The sequence below is a fragment of the Bubalus bubalis genome, chromosome 13, assembly GCF_019923935.1.
Source record: "Bubalus bubalis isolate 160015118507 breed Murrah chromosome 13, NDDB_SH_1, whole genome shotgun sequence".
In the NCBI taxonomy this organism is placed as follows: Eukaryota; Metazoa; Chordata; class Mammalia; order Artiodactyla; family Bovidae; genus Bubalus; species Bubalus bubalis.
In genome coordinates, this window is record NC_059169.1 from 58,770,910 (window position 1) to 58,786,255 (window position 15,346).

Genomic DNA, 15,346 nt, shown 5'->3' on the forward strand with positions numbered 1-15,346 from the left:
CCGGGCTACTCTGTCCATGGGATTTTCCAGGCAGGAAAACCGGAGTGGGTTGCCATTTTCTTCTCCAAGGGATCTTCCCAACCCAGGGATCAAACCCTAGCCTCTTGTGTCTCCTGCCTTGGCAGGTGGCTTCTTTACCACTGAGCTACTTGGGAGGCCTTAAAGCTAATATGTGTTTCCGTCTTTTGACTCTGTGTGTGTGCTACTCATGCCTTCAAAGCTTCTGTATCATTTACATTTTTCAAGCAACTTTTTAAAATAACAATAATAAAGCAAGATATAGAACTGTTTGCTATGTTCCCATTATAGTTGCAGAACTCTACAGAAATAGCTATTAATATATGTTTGTTTATATGTTATAAACGCCTGATAAAAATACACACTCAGCTGTTAACAGTGAGCGACGGGGAGGCAGTGGGAGAGTGGATGAGGCACTTTTTTACGTTTTATTTGCTTCCGTTCTGTTTGATGTTTTTACAGGTTTGTATTCTGCTTTTGAAATCTAAAAAAAAAATGCATCAATAAATAAAACATATGCCAGTAAAGGGAAGGGGAAGGAAAGCCATTGCTTTCCAGCTCGGAAGGAAGCAAAAGAAGTGGTTCCAGGACTGGGGAAGAGCAAGGAGACAGGACTGACTCAGGAAAGGGGAGTATGTGGATTAGTGATGCTGTGATGTCTGGGGGAGGCAGAGGGGGACGCACCCACATGATGGTGTACACCTCCCCGTGGTGAAGGAGAGACTTGGGGCAGGGAGTGGGGAGAAATAGAGATATTGACTTTGGCTGAACGTGCAGAGGGAGACAGGAGTAGGGGTCCAGCTGGAAGAGCATGCAATAAAGCAAGTACCAAATAAACACCGAGGGGAATGGCCATATTCTCATTTTTAGATGTGCCCTCCTCAGCTTTATCAGTGACTGTATTTCTGTGAAAACCAGAGTAATTTTCTTCAGTTAGTAACATGTTCTTTAAACTATGGCCATAGGCCATCTGTGCCTCTGCCTAGACAATGCATAGTGAATGCCTCTTCAAAATAGATGGCTTTCTATTACACTGTATCTCCATAGCAGGACTTGGGAATTAACTTTGCCATTGGAGGGAGGGAATTGTATTAGGGAAAAGAAAAAAAGTTTATATGATAAATTCAAGTGGGATAATAATACGATGTTAAGGAAGACTAACCTGAGAAAAGGCACAGGAAGCATGCTATTTGTGTAAAATAGCCTTAAAAACCCATGCACAATCTCATCTTTGTGGATGCTATGCATAAAGAAATCTTAAGAAAGCAGGCCGAAGTTAAACCAGCTGAACTGGGGTGATTTTGTGTTTTCTGAGAGAAACATAATATACACGAGACTTACGATCAGCTAAGCTCTTGCTGAAGGAGACACAGACGGTGGCTCTTGTGGTTTTTGCTTCTTATTCCCTTTGAGTGAGAATAAAATTATCATATTTTTGCTCTTCAAGATTCCTCAGAATAAAAAATTAATATACTCAGGAAATTAAAAATGAGTATACTCAGAAATTTCATTTCTAGGAATTATCCTTTAGATAGACTCACTCATGTGCACAAAGATGGCTATTGTAACATTGTTCATATTAGCAAAAACTCTGCCTCTCTGGGAAACAGAACTTTGCCATTGATTAAAGCCCAGAAATTTTACAACTCTCTAAAATGGATAATGGGGGATGATTTATTTTTCTGTTGAATAGAAGAGACCCTTCAGTGTTATCATTTTCACCCTGTAGGACATTAGCCAGTTTTCTATCAAAATTGGCAATGCTATTTCAGAATTTCTTTTTATCCATTGACTTTATAATTTTCAACTTGCATATTCCCCTCTTTTAATGTATTTTAAAAAATTATTTATTTATTTACTGGCTCTGCTGGGTCTTCGTTGCTGCATGGGCTTTTCTCTAGTTGTGGCGAGCAGGGACTCCTCTCGAGTTGCAGTGCCTTCTCTTGTTGCAGAGTGCAGGCTCCAGGATGCATGGGCTTCAGTAGCTGTGGGCACGCAGACTCAGTAATTGTGGTTCCCGGGCTCCAGAGCACAGGCTCAGCAGTTGCGGTGAACAGACTTGGTTGCTCCAAGTTGCTCCAGGATCTTCCTGTATCAGGTATCTAACCAGTGTCTCCTGCATTGGCAGGCGGACTCGAACACTGAGCCACCAGGGAAGCCCGCATAGTCCCTCTTGAGCCAACTTTGTCATCCTGGTGGCTTTTTCATTAATGAATTAAATAAAACTTCAGTATATGTGAAGACATCTTCTCCAGTGATTGTTTCTCTGGTGTGATTGGCCAGCATATTCTGATCCACGGAAAGAAGATGACCCTGGGGCCACGCCTCCACCTCCCACCTCACAGGTGAAGGGCTTTGGAAATCACGCAATGCAAGGCTGTGAAACTCACTAACCTACATACAGCTTTTGGAAAGTAGGTGAGTTCCGGTCACTGGACTTTTTCCAAAGCCATTTGCCTCAGGGGTGGGGGTCATTGTGTACTCAACACTTGTCGTCTGTCCAACTGGAAACAGGCCTAACCAGATTCTCAGAAAAAAGTGGTTAAACCCAAGGTCTTCAAATATGGAAAGTTAAAAAATAAAACTGCAACGAGAAGCCTGCAAGATGCCATTAAATAGACCTGGACATTAGTGCCCAGCAAACACCGAGTATTTGAGACGCAGCCCTGTAGCCACTGAATGTAATCAATGGCCTTGATCATGATGAGATCGTACTGCCAGAAATTTTAGGGTCATAGCAGGTCATCTTTCCTTTTATTTGTTTACTTGGCTGTGCTGGGTCTCAGTTGTGGCATGTGGGATCTTTAGTTGCAGTATAGGAACTCTTAGTGTGGCATGTGGGATCTAGTTCCCTGACCTGCATTGGGGTCTTAGCAACAGAACCACCAGGGAAGTCCATCTTTCCTTTTACAGGTGAATTTTGGGGAAGAATTTTGCGTCTAATGGGTAGCATGGATCTGAGAACTGTCCTACCAAAGGGTCATCACAGTTCACTCTGAGACTTTGACCCTCACTCCACCTCCCAAGGCTGCAGGAATTCCTAACGTCCAGTCTGGTTTCCAAATGCTGAATTTCCATGATGGACTTGATCTTGTTTGTGAACCTAGGGCTGCAAATTGACACTATAGAATTTTATTCAGCAGAGTGGCAGTAGTTAAGGCAAGCAGTCCTGGCAAAGGTTCAGATGAAGAAGCATCTTCCTTTGTGGCGGGTAGGTGTATAAATTGCTATGGCTTGTTTTGGCAAACAGGCAAGTAGTCTGGCAATAAGTTGCATAACTCATCCTATTCCTCCAGGGCTCCAAAGAGGGCAGGCAGAAAGCAGTTTTCTCTCCTCTTCGTGGCCTTCCAGATCTCTTTTATTGTTTCTTTCTCGTCCCCACCTGAAATCCCCAGCAGCTGATGTAACCTTTTCTGTCACTTTTAAATTATTTATTTAGTTTTTACTAAATGCAAAAAGGTTTATTTCTTACTCATTTTAAAAGTCCCTTGCAAATGGAAAGGCTGAGTCTTCTCCTCATCATAGTGACTCAAATGACAGAGCAACCACTGTCTTAAACGTTGTTTTTTAGTCGCTAAGTCATGTTTTGCAACCCCATGGACCCATAGCCTCCCAGGCTCCTCTGTCCATGGGATTTCCTAGGAAAGAATACTGGAGTGGGTTGCCATGTCCTGCTCCAGGGGATCTTCTCCACCCAGGAATCGAACATAGGTCTCCTGCATTGCAGGCGGATTCTTGACCACTGTGCCACCTGGGAAGCCTATATGTGTGTGTGTGTGTGTGTGTGTGTGTGTATACATATGTGTGTATATATATATAAAATGTTCTTTTCCGTTATGGTTTATTACAGGATATTGAATGTCCCTGTGCTATACTGTAGGACCATGCTGTTTATCTGTCTTGTGTATGATAGTTTGCATCTGCTAATCCCAAACTTCCTATCCATCTCTCCTCCATCGCCACCCTTTGGCAAACCTGAGTCTGTTCTTTGTGTCCGTGAGTCTGTTTCTGTTTCACAGATAAGTTCATTTGTGCCATAGTTTAGATTTAGTGTAGTAGTGATATCATACGGTTTTCGTCATTCTCTTACTTCCTTTGATATGATCATCTCCAGGTCCATCCATGTTGCTGCAAATGGCTTCATTTCATTTTTTTGTGGCTGAATAACATTTTACTGTGTACGTATAGCGTATATAGTGTGTATACATATGTATCTCACATCTTTATTTATCTGTCAGTGGACATTAGTTGCTCCTATGTCTTGGCTATTGTAAATAGTGCTGCTGTGAGCTTAGGAGTGCGTGTATCTTTTCGAATTAGTGTTTTCGCCCAAGCCCAGGAGTGGGCTTGCTGGATCATATGGCAACTCTAGCTTTAGTTTCTTAAGGAACCTCCAGACCATTTTCCATCAACTAGATTTATTCTTGATATCCCAGGATGACATGGTCTGTGTGCTTCATGCACAGAGTTGATTTAACGCCCCTGGTCTCCACGAGGACTGTGGACTCCAGAACCTCTTCTCCAGCAGCCCCGAGTCCTTTCCTAAAGACATGTGCGCACCACTGCAGTGGCCAGCGCCATCCGTTCATGTCGTATTTCAGGTCAGGGACCATGAAGCCTGGGATGTGGCACCCCAGAAACCATCCAGAGCCCTGTAAACTTGCAAAGGTCAGAAGGTATCACTCTTGGAGTCTAGAAACAATCTGGACCACTTAAAGAATCCACCTGCCAACACAGGAGACTTGGGTTCGATCCCTGGTCCGGGAAGATCCCCTAGAGAAGGAAATGGCAACCCACTCCGGTATTCTCACCAGGGGAGCCTGGTGGGCTACAGTCCATGGGGTCACAAAGAGTTGGACACAATTTAGCAACTAAACAACAGCAAATATGCAGTAGGAATAAAGAGGGTACATCCACTTTCTCTCATCAAGAGCCCTATTATGTTAAACAAAGGAGTAATACCTCCCACTCCTGAATTACCTTCCAGAGGACAGCCTTGGGAGAATTTACCAAAGCATGGGCTGTGAGCTACAGGTTCAGGGATCAATCAACCCTTTCCCTTTGGAGCAATGGCAAACATGGCACATTGCGTGGAAGCTGTTTCTGGAGTGCCCTCTCTTAGCCAGAAAGAACAGGCAGCTTCAGTCTGATAGAATAACACATTTGTGCTTTGCTTGCAGAACTGAGCCTCCTCAGCACTCGTCCAGTTCAAGGTCAAGGTGAAACTGACTCTGGGTTTAACCTTACTCCACGGAAATGGCTAAAAATGCCCCTTCCTATTTGTTAGCTGTCTTCATCTTTTAACTTTAAACCAGAAACGTTTATGACAGAAGATTATGCAAGGAAAGTATTTTAGACAAGCCATGGCAAACGAAAACCAAGTCATTACAAGAATTAATCACTAGCCAAAAAACAGTCTGTTGTTAACTCCATTACGAGTTTAAAGCAGCTATTAAACCAAGGGCATTGGATTCTTCTAGCTCGTTTTCTCATTCCTGGCTTATCTCCAGCTGGCTTGAAATGCTAACACAGTAGCTGAGAAATTCACGGCAAATCCAAACACAGCCCAGATCTGCAGGACTTTGGGGTCTCTGGGATTCTCTGAAACAGTTGTCTCAAGTAAGTATCAGTCCTCAATTCTCAGTAAAAATGTGTCAAGAAGATGGTTTCACTCTAAAGAAGATACAGGAAAAGATACAGCATGTCAAGATGAGGTCTATGAAGCAGACAATTTCTCTGGACTTCGCTGCATGTCCTATTGAGAGCCCCACCCACCCACTGCACTGGTTAATTAGCGTTTTCTTAATTAGCATCTTTCAATCTTCTTTATGAGACACAAAGCACTCTGAGTAAAGCGTGGCACATCAGGGATCAGGAATGTGGAATTCTAGGTCTGACTTCATCTCTGACTCAGAGGATCTTGGGCAAGTCCTAGCTTCTCTGCCCTCATTTTTTCCATCTCTAAAATAATTATGGCTCATCTGTATTATCTGATTTGTTAGGACAAATTTCATGACCACATCGGCATGAAATCTGGATGAAGCTGGGATTGAGAAATGGATCAGACACTCTTAATCAAGATGGTGAAAGCAGAGGCTGGAACCAGGACAGATAACTGACTCCCACCCAGGCTGAGGGTGGCACGGATTGTGGGGGGAATCAGGGAGAGCATTATTTTGAAAACATAGCTGTTGTTTGAAATCCATAGTATATTTGGTTAAATTTAACTCAGTAAATTTCACAACATATTATGATCTATATGGGTATATATTGTGTATTATGATTTTGGATGGGTAAGATAGCTAACACATTTTAGTTTTTAAGGGATTTTTCTTGGTCTTTTTAATTGTCCAAGTCAGACAAACACCCTGAATGACATTAAAGAGAGGGAGGTGAGCCAGATGGGTTTAATTTTGATATTTTGAGCAGTGAGCCATTTCTAGTCCTTACCCTTCCCAGAGATGGATGGACGAGGCAGACCCAGGGAGCACCTCTCTTTAATTGCACAGACATAAGAAGGACCGTTGCAGTCTGGGTACACCAGCCCTTCACACTTAAACCTTTTCATGTTGACAAGTGGAGCTGATGCTGCCAATTGGCAGAACACTGGGTTCTTTCTCAGATAATGCACGTGTCTTAGTCTCAGTACAGTTTTTAAACTGAGGGGAGCAGGCCTTATCACCCAACACTCACATACAGGTATTAACAAATGGACATGCTGAGCACTACTTAAATTACATTTCTTTCAGGAAAACAAGCAGCAACAACAAAAACGTAAACCAATCATTGATCAAAAAGAAAAAAAAAAGGATTTTGGAACAATTGGAAACAGAATCTACACCATTGGGAAAAGGTTCAGTCTGTGATTCTTATTTATAGGCAGTCTTTGTGAGCATTCTTTATAGTTTATCTACATGAAATCAACTTGGGCTTCATCAATTCTGCTGGAAGAAAAAGAAGATGAAGTACTCCTGGAACCACCAGCAAGCACTCTGGAGAGGATAGATCATTTAATTGCATCATTAATTTCCAAGACATATGCATCACATTTGAGTCTGCAGAACATAACCTATTAGAGGAAGCCCAATTGCAAGTGCTCATAACAGAGAACACAGAAGACCTCATTCACCAGCCACCTCTCTTCCCTTTGATTTCTAGCTTCCAGAAAGCAGCAGTGTCGCCCAGCTGCAGAGTCGCAGGACCACCTCCCGGTGGAGTTAGAGTAGAGGCGAACAGGGAGGGTCGTGGGTCCTGCTTTTGCCCTGTGGACAGTGTGTGATGTCTTAAGCCAGGTGATGAGGACGTGTGTGTGTGTGTGTTAGTCGCTCAGTCATGCCTGACTCTTTGCAACTCCATGGACTGTACCCCTCCAGGCTTCTCTGTCCATGGGATTCTCCAGGCAAGAATACTGGAGTGGATTGCCATTCCCTTCTCCAGAGGATCTTCCCAACCCAGGGATGGAACCCAGGTCTCCTGATTGGCAGGCGAATTCTTCACCACTGAAGCCCTGATGAGGGCATGCGCATCTTATTACTCTTTATTCCTATTCTTAGCATATCTTAAACATCGAGATAGTATATTATTTTTAAGGAAAACAGACCTGACTCTGCAGGCTTTGCAAAGTGATTCAGTCATCTTAAGCTATTTAGGTCTGTGTACTCTTTCTGGCTCCAGCAAGAATCAGTTCACACAATTAAATTTTTCTCCACTCATCAAACATTAAAATCATGAAGATATACGTAAAGCAAACAGCCAAGACAACGCACTAGTCCTCTGGCCTCCTCTACTAATTGCACTCCCCTTCCCAAAGATGAGCACTCTGTTTCAGCATGCCCTTTCAGACGCTCTCTATATCTACACGTAGGCATATTCACGTGTTGCGCTTCCAAAGGTAGTGTCAGCTTTGACTTAAGCATCCTTCCTGGGCTTTGATCGCTTACGGTCAACAAGAAGAAAGAACCAATGTCCTGGGTCAGAAGAGATAGGAATGCTGGAGAGGAAGTCTTGAATCAAGAGAGGACGGCTGTGATGTCAGAGAAGGGAGCCATGGCCTGGTAATTCTGCCCTAGGCTGTGTGCACAAACTTGCCCAGAATAGTCAGAGTGAGGGAACCAAGGAGCAGTGGTCCCCAGCTGGGAACCTGGGGCCCTTTTATGGTCCATGATGCCTGGAGCGCCATCATGTCCCTTGGCTTAAGGGCAGGCAGCTGAATGGTGGAGTCTGAATGACCTAGGCACAAAGAGGACAAAGCTGGGCAAAGATGCTGGTTTTAGGAGCGAAGCTCTCAAGAGGCTGCGTGTGCAGACAGCTCATGCCTGAGATGAGGCAGTTTCTGCAGGGGCCTTGGGTTGGGTGACTCACTAATGAGGGTCAGCGTGGATGACATAGGAGGGTTGAAGCCGTGGACTTATAGCCCAACCTAAAGACGGGTCCCCCTTCACCCCATGGGCAGCAGTGGGAGGTGTATCAGATCTCAGGGAGCCTGCCACTCTGTATCTGCCCTGGGGACAAAACACCTCCTCCTCGGACTCCTCAGGAATGGGACTCTCTCGAAGCAAGACCAGGAAGCCGTGACAGCCGACCTGTCAATCCGCCCAGCTTGCTAACAGGTACCTCTGCTCCCCAGATGGTGACCACCTCCTGTCTCTCAGTGCTTCCAAGGTCATCTTTGCAGGCCTGTTGCCTTTCTCTCACTTCTTAATGTACCTTAACTGGAAGCCCTTGGTGGAGATTTTTTTTTCTCATATAGCCTAAGTCTTTATTGAATTTGTTGCAATATTGCTTCTGCTGTTTTACGTTCTGTTTTTTTTTGTCCAGGAGGCATTTGGGATCTTAGCTACCTAAGCAGGGATCAAACCCACACCCCCTGCATTGGAAGGTGAACTCTTATACCACTGGACCAGCAAGGAAGTTCCTCATATAGCCTTTTTAAACTGGGTGTAATAATCCACATGCCATAAAATTTGCCCTTTTCAAGTGTACAGTCTGGTGGTCTCGGGGCAGACTGCCTCCTCTGGGTGCCTCTGGCTAGGCTCTGCAGAAGCTGTTTTGGGGAGCAGCTTCTTCCTGTGTGTGCCCCCTGCCCTCCAGCAGGGATGAGCTGGAGGAAAGTGGGTCTGCCTCCCCCCGTGCCTGCCTCCTCCGGCTGTGGACCTGCCTTGACCGGGGCCTTGCAGGTCCACCAGCTCCCCGTTTGCTGTGAGCATGGGCTCGGATGTCAGGGCAGAGAGAGAGGTCACTTAGGCAGACTCTATTGATTTTTGCCATATTCTCGTTTCCTCTGACTGTCCCCTTTCCCCTGGAGGAACAGTTAGGAAATAGCTAACAATCCTTGCAGCCAAACAAAGTTTCTGATTTTACTGCATTCCTAAAACAGTGGAAAAGAAATCAAGAACTGGGCCTCAAAAGGATCCCGTAGAAGCAAATTACATTCCTGTTTGATGGTGAAGCGGCTGGCAGTCCATGCCTGCGGGATCTGACGTTCCCTGAGAAGGATATTGCTTGACGGTAGGAAAATAGGCTGGCCTGCACACATATCTTTCTCCTTGAGACCAATTAGAAAGCTCTGGAAACCTGGTTAAGGAAGGAATATCTGGTATTTAGTTTTCTGCACAAAATGATAACCCAACAGCCAGAGGTAACTGTGGGTACACGTATTTTCTGAGAATGCAATAAACTGAACTCCAAATTTACAAAACATCATGAAGTAAAGCATAGTTATTGGCGTTCCAAAACTGTTCAGCATTTCTATCCTGGTGATATTTTGCTTTATGGGATGAGGCTGACAATAAACAGGTCAGAGACTGTAGACACCTCCATGCTAAAAATTCTTAGATTCATATGTGAATGCCTCAGAATGTAGAGTAAGACATACCTTCAGAAACGAAAGACTTTCAGGGTCGTGTGATTGCCCAAGGACATGTGCCAAAATGTTTTTTAAACTGATGTTTTTGGGGGCCTTCCCTGGTAGTCCAGTGGCTAAGACTCTGAGCTCCCAATGCAAGGGGCCCAGGTTCAATCCCTGGTCAGGGAACTAGATCTCACATATTGCAACTAAGTGTTCACGTGCCACAACTAAAGATCCTGCATTCTGCAACTAAGACCAAATAAATAATTTTTTTTAAATTGATGTTGTTGGAAATTTCCCCCATAAAAGGTAATGAAAGTGATAGCTGGTAGAGTTCTAATAAAGCTGAGAGCTTAAGAAAGATGTTGAATTAGCCTTACTAGTCTTAGACAGCTGCTTATCTACCCTGGAAAGGTGAAAAAACGACCAGCCTCATGAACCAAGGCAATAGTGTGAATCCACATCCCCTGGGAGCTTGGTAAAAATACAGAGGCCCAAACATCAGCAATGATAACAACAGGAATAGAGAGGCTCAGGTCCCAGGCATCAAGCTTAGTCAGCAGATGTGTGTGTGTGTGTGTGTGTGTGTGTGAGTGTGTGTGTGCTCAGTCATGTCTGACTCTTTGCAACCCTATGGACTGTAGCCCACCAGGCTCCTCTGTCCATGGGATTCTGCAAGCAAGGATACTGGAGTGGGGTGCCAATTCCTCCTACAGGGGATCTTCCTGACCCAGGGGTTGAACCCACATCTTACCTTCATGGGATCTAAAATCTAAACAAACTCCCTTGAATATTCTGAAGCACACTAATATTTGAGAAACTTAATATAATGGAAACCTTTTGAATTTTGAAATCAAATAGACAATTGAGATTCAGAGGCCATCATCCCGTGACCTTGAGCAAGCTGCTGTCTCTGAAACTTAGTTCTCTCCTTTCACTTACTCCCTGGGCTGTTGAGAGGACTAAGTTAATGGGCTGTTTGTCTCAGTGCTGGCCATCTGGGTGCGTGCTAAGTCTCTTTGGTCATGTCCAACTCTTTGCAACCCCATGAACTGTAGCCTGCCAGGCTCCTCTGTCCATGGGATTCTCCAGGCAAGAATACTGGAGTGGGTTGCCATGCCGTCCTCCAGGGATCTTCCCCACCCAGGGATGGAATCCACATCTCTTACATCTCCTGCTTTGGCAGGCAGGTTCTTTACCACTAGCGTCACCTGGGAAGCCTAGTGGATGATTAATTAATGTTACTTCCCTTATGAGGTTGCTACGACTGCCATAGCGAAATACTATGGACAGGGTGGCCTAAACATCAGACATTAATTTTCTTATAGTTCTTCAGCCTGGAAGTCCAAGGTCAGGGTGTCAGCAGGGCTGGTTCTCCTGAGGCCTCTCCCCTCGGCTTGCAGCTGGCCATCTTCTTGCCAGGTCCTCACGTGGCCGCTTCTCTGGATGAGTGGCCCCATATTTCTCTCTCTTCTGATCAGGGCATTGGTCTTATTGGATTAGGGCCCCACCATGATGACTTCACTTAACCTTAATCCTCTTCTTAAAGCCCTTCCCTCTGAACACAGCCACACTAGGGGGTTAGAGCTTCAATACATGAGTTTTGGTGGAGACATGACTCAGTCACAGCACTCCCCTTCCCTTCATCATTTTCCTTAGTTTACATCTGAATCATCTGTAACTCAAAAGGACTGGTTTACAATACCAGTAAGTCCCCCACATACAAATCTTCAAGGTTTGAACTTGCAAAGATGCAAGCGTGCCTGCCAGCCCCTGTACGCCAGCTACTGTACTACTGTACTCCAAGGTACTGTAAGATTAAAAATGTTTTCTTTATTTTGGTGTTTGTTTTTTTTACGTTCCCATTATTTGTGTGAAAAGTATCATAAACCTATTATAGGACAGTACTTATCAGCTGATAGTGTTAGTTGAGTACTTTGGACTTTGAGTACTTTGTTGGACTTCCAAACTGGACTTCCGCACACTTTCAGAAGGGAGCTTGTTCACACGTACAGGACTTACTGTACTCCTCTGATGAAAGCGCTGGCTGAAAGTGAGGTGAGGATAGGGTGCAGGCATTTTGCTGGAGACACGTGCTTCTTGGGAACCCTGTCCCCAGAACCCTGGTCCAAGATGATAGCAGAAACTCACTACTATTCTTAGCTAAAGGACCCAATGACTCTCACTAGTTCAGTTTCATTTTTGTTTTTTTTTTTAATAACCTAGGTTGAGAAGGCACGGAATCCCTTGTGTCTAAATTCTGAGTCCTCGCATTTCCAAACTGTGAAGGGCTTTCTTTTTCTTCTAAAGATAGATCACAGCAGAGAAAAAGAAAAGTCTCTTCAGATTTCAAACATAGAAAATTTAACTCAGTGATATATTATTTCCCGTCAGAGCGGTTATTTGCACCTATATTTAGAGTCCATAATACTCAGTTTCAGATGTGTAAGGCTTCGTTCTACGCCGCCTCGCCTTTGCTGCTGCTCATGTGTCTCCTTAGTGGCTGCACCCAGAGCTCTGCAGAGGCCAGCTGCGTTGTGACAGAACCTGTGATGTGAACTTGATTCGTTCTGATGTTATACAGGGGCACCTGGCCGCCTCCGATCCATCTCCAGTGTAACTGGCAACGCACTGAGGTGACTCAACCTGTGAATCACTCAAAACCAAGCTCGAAACCTGCAGGCCCTGCCCCGTTCCCTTATTCATACTAGAATTAACATTTCTGACCTAGACTATGAATTTTACCTCTTTCTCAATTACGTCCCTTGGCTCTCCATTGGTTTTTTTTTCCCCCATGAAACTGAAGCAGCCTTCTAAAAGTATATGCATTTATTGTATATCTTCCTCTACCCGATTTAATGTGCACCACTGATTCCACTGAATTGTGAATGACAAATTGAATGGAGAAGCCTGGAAGTAGGTATGTATTTATAAGAAAGTCCTGACTGTTTTTCTTTGGTAACTTGGGCAGAGAGCAAGGCTCCATTTGGGGGCACTTCTGGTGTATTCATTTTTAATATATATATAATTTATTTACTGGCTGTGCTGGGTCTTCATTGCTCACAGGTTCTTCTCTATTTGCAGCAAGCAGGGACTACTCTCTAGTTGCGGTGCCCGGGCTCCTCTTTGTTGGCTCCTCTTTGCGGAGAACAGGCTCTAGGGTGCACGGGCTTCAGTAGCTGCAGTTCCCAGGCTCTAGAGTTCAGGCTCAGTAGTTGTAGCACGCGGGCTTAGTTGCTCTGAGACATGTGGAATCTTCCCAGACGAGGGATGGAATCCAAGTCTCCTGCCTGGGAAGCCCCTCTTGGGTGTTATTGTGCATTATTGTCAGGACCATCCTGACCACCCCAGTGGGCCGAGGCAGCCCCAAAACTCTCACTCTTCACCCTTCTTACTTCTTGTTTGCCCCGCACTTGGGAAAGGTGCCCTATGGTTCAGTTCTACAATGTCAAAGCCCAGAGAGATCTTAGCCTCTCTCTCTTCCTCATTCTAATTAGCCAACGTTAAGCCACATAGTTGTCCAGGCAAAGTGAGTTTTCCTGGGCCTGGGCTTAGCCACGTGACTTGCCTTGGCCAGTTGTATGTTGACAGAGGCGATACAAGGAGAAACCTTAAAAAGTGCTGGTGCCGTGCGGCCAGCTCTCTTGCACTTCTGCTGTTGCTGGGAGAGGATGTGTCTGGCCAGCAGTGGGAACCAGGATGAGGAAAAGACACACTTCATCTTAGCTAGGCGTCCTCTGCCAAGCCTAGAGCAGCGCTCCCCAGCTGCTCCTGGGAAGGGATCAGTTTTTTAAACATGTTATTTTACTGTTCCTGCAGTTATCTGCAGTGCTTCACACCTTCAGAGCGCTCAGATGAAGTCACCTGCACTCACTGTGGGACTGGGTGCTGTGGGGTATGCTCTGCACATGTGGTCCACGGGCCCCTTGCTCCCATCACCCTTGCCCTCCCTCTGGTATGTGGCTGCTGCCTGTTTACTCAGTGAGATGATGGTGGGCGAAGGGGAACATTCTTGGGTCACCTGAGGTCTTGGCTTCAGTCTTAGGCAGACCCTGAGTGTCTGAACTTGGAGGAGGGCTTGCTCAGTTGGTCCTGTGCCTTCCACCAAGGACACGCAGCTCTGCAGTGAGTGTGGTGGCCCTGGTAGGAGAGAACTCCCTGCCCTCCTCCAGCAGCAGTCAGTTTTCACCTCTGTCTCTCTCTCCAGGATCAGTTACTTTTCCTCTGGGACTGAGCGTTTTCCACCCCACCCCTGGCATCGCCCAGCTCTGGCCATGATGCCTCCCCCAGCAGCCCAGGATCTTTGCCTGGGTCCCCGGGGCATGACAGCTGGATCCTTTGCCCGTGTGTCATGGAAGGGAGTGCCCCCGGGTCCCTGCCCCGCCCCACCCTGTCTGCGAATCTCTGAGGGAGCCTGGGGAAAAGAGTTTCAGAGTGGGTTAGAATACCCTGTGTTAGGCTCCCAGGAATTCACAACCCTCATGGAGGTCTACACTTGGCCACTCTCATGGAGGTCTACACTTGGCCCTTAAAGAATCCATGATGTTTGAGTTGTTTTCTTCCCCCTGGAGTTAATGACGGCCACCTCTTCTTTCTGAGCTCCTACATGGGTGAAATAGTCCTCACATTCCATTTTCCTTGGAGGGCTTGTCACCACTGAATTTGGTTCACTTCATTGCCTGCAACCTTAACTCTGAGATCGGCTGAACCAGTGTTATGATTTTGCCAATTACCAAGATTGTCATCGTTAGGGTGGAAGCAAGGTTCCTTTGCGGCTCTCCACATCCCAAGCCCAGTTAGATACCTCATGCCTTAGCTAATGGTCTGAAAACTTCTCTTTATGGTTATTTCCTTGGGCTTCCCTGGTGGCTCAGTCAGTAAAGAATCTACCTGCCAATGCAGGAGACTTGGGTTTGATCCCTGGGTCAGGAAGATCCCCTGGAAATGGAAATGGCAACTCACTCTAGTATTCTTGCCTGGAGAATCTCATGGGCAGAGGAGCCTGGTGGGCTACAGTCCCTGGAGTCGAAAGGAGTCAGACACGACCGAGCAACTAAACCACCACCACCGTTATTTTCTTAACATTATCTTGATGCCATTTCGGTTTCTTCTTTCACCCCCAGAAATATTTAAAATATTTCATGTGTGTATGTGGATGCCTGTATGTGTTTCATTTAAGAAAACTAGGTAGTTTTGGGGTTTTTTTTTTGCAGTATTTCAAGTTTGATAGCATAGTGATTAGATAGTGTACTTGTACCTGTTCTTTATATATTAATTAATGCTTTTTGTGGTTGAATTTTGAAAATGTTCCATTTAAGTACCTTGTAAAATATGAAGACTTAATTTTTTTAGAACAGTTTTAGGTTCAGAGCAAAATTGATGGGGAGGTGCAGAGATTTCCCATCTACCCGCTGCCCCCACACAGCCAGAGCATAAGGTACTTAAAAAAAGTTTAGAATCTGTTTTATGGTATAGAGCTTG